Raw genomic sequence first — 2279 nt, forward strand, 5'->3', positions numbered from 1 at the left:
TATTACAGAGACATTAAAATATTAAAATTGAACCCATGCACAAAATCTGGATGAAATCCCTTTGGAAAGTGTATGAAATGTGTTAATATGTGCTTCACCAGCTTCCCGTATTAACACATTTCATACACTTCCAAAAATGTATGAGGGATGGGAGGGCCCGTGCCCCAGTAGAGGTTTATGTTTGGCAACGCCCCTGGGAGTTGATATGAATACGATATAAAGATATATAAAGTAAGTATAAGGTTAACATTATGACATTAAATACAGAATCAACAGCTGAATATATGATATGAACACAACGTACAGATCAGATATATACAGTACGGACAGCAGTATAAATGTGTATGGGTATGTGAGAGCATTATTTAAAGACATTAAATAAGAAATGCATGAATAATAAGTTATCTTTCCTTTAAATGAAGTTCAGATCCAGCTGCTGTCTTCTGAACTGACTGCAGATGAGAAACATTTCATAACTGAGAAAGTTAAAGACATTTTAGAAAACCTGATGTTAATATGAGATCAAAGACTTGAGTATCTTTGTCCAGCGCAGACTGACATAGAAATAACTTGGAACAAAAACACATTTGTCACACTGATAAATAAAAACACTTTCAGTCATCCAAAATCTTAAAATGATCTCATGATTCTGTTGTTTGTCTATCTTATGTAAACAGAAGTTGTTGATCAGTGAAGTCTGACTGAGACAGAAGGCTCTCCAACATTTTCATAGTTCACCGTACCATCATCTTCATCTTCATCATTATGCTCCTGTGAAACACAACAACACATGAGATTCATTAGAACGCCCCACATTTTCTCCTAGCTGACGGTAGATGTTTTCAAACTGAACACAGTTCACAGTTGAGTCAGCAGAACCTGAACACACATTTGATAAATCAGTTTCAAACTCACCATGTTTCCATCCATCTGTGTTTTGTTCCCTGAAAAGACAAAAATGGGTCTAGTTTAGTTTCCATAGTGTTTATTTTAACTTCTGGTTTATGAATGTTTCATCTGTGGATGCTCTCACCTTCAGTTCTTGTCCAGATGTTGACTGAAACAACAGTTATTATGAGTCCTGATAAACCCACAGGCACAATGATGAACCGCAACAAATCTGAAAATAGACCTTAGAAGTTAGTTAGAATATATAATAATAATATCTGAATCAACTGAAGTGTTTTGCTGATGTGGTTTTCTTCACTGATGTCCATGTGTTTCTTGTTTCCCATGTTGATGTAATTGATTCTGGTGATCAAAATGTAAATGTGATAATAAAACCACAACTTATAATTGTTATTATAGTTCTGCTAATTTTAAGACAACATTTATGTGCTGAGAAAATAAAATCTAAGTAAAATAAATGGAATTAAAGATCGACAAGTTCTATGTGTTTCAATAATAAAAATAACAAGAACACGTAAATGGTGTATGTGATTTTTCAATTGATTTTGATAGTTTGGGTTTTAGAAATTTGAACTGATTAAAAATCTTTTGAAAAGAATTTCTACATCCTCACTTGTAAACACAGCAGTTCAAATGTTTTGTAGTGTGTGTGGAGCTCAGAGAATGGGAAAATAAACATAAATGGTCATTAAATATATAAGAGTTTGCCAGCGTCATCAAAACATACAAGCATCTACATTTTAACCACCTCACCTGCATTTGTGTATAAATTATGTTTACAACTCTTAAATTTGTTTTATGTTGGATCAGTAAGCTTCTTTGTTTCTCACCTTGTTTTGTTGTTGTCACCATTGTTGTTGTTGTTTGTGCTGCTGTCAATATTGATCTTGTTGTTGTTGCATCCCCATCTGACAGATTAAAAAAACCCCAACAAACTGTAAAATGAGAAAATACTTCATGTTTATAAATGATGTCATTTCAAAACTTAAAATCTCAGCTGGTTTCTCACCTGAGGACTGAGGGCTGAAGGGAAACAGCTGCACTTTTTTAGTGTAACTATCAGTCACGTTACATTTAAACAACTCAGGATGCTTCGACTTCTGATTAAAGTCAGATGTTGTAAATGTCACAGTGGCTGAACAGGAATGCTGTGATCTCTTCATGTCTGTCAAATCATTCTTATTACCCTCATACAGCCACTCCACTGTGTGACTACAGTGTTCATCTGTCAACACAGAGCAGGTTAACGTCACCTTATCAGCGTCCTGATGTTCAGTCACTGGTGAAGATGGAGATATTGTGAGAGAAAGACAACAAGAGTAAAGTTAACTTCATCACTGTGATCATAATTATTGTAATGTTTCAGTATA

The 2279-nt window shown here is 34.4% G+C and overlaps 1 long non-coding RNA gene across 1 annotated transcript; it reads right to left on the minus strand.

Moving 5' to 3' along the window:
- LOC123977924 lies at positions 1-1236 on the minus strand. Its single transcript, XR_006826803.1, has 3 exons — positions 1034-1236; positions 916-944; positions 1-771 (listed from the first exon to the last, which is right to left on the minus strand). It is a non-coding gene; the product is annotated as an uncharacterized LOC123977924 (long non-coding RNA).
- Between the last annotated feature and the right edge of the window lie 1043 nt (positions 1237-2279).

Source organism: Micropterus dolomieu, linkage group LG10 (genome assembly GCF_021292245.1).
Source record: "Micropterus dolomieu isolate WLL.071019.BEF.003 ecotype Adirondacks linkage group LG10, ASM2129224v1, whole genome shotgun sequence".
NCBI lineage: Eukaryota > Metazoa > Chordata > Actinopteri > Centrarchiformes > Centrarchidae > Micropterus > Micropterus dolomieu.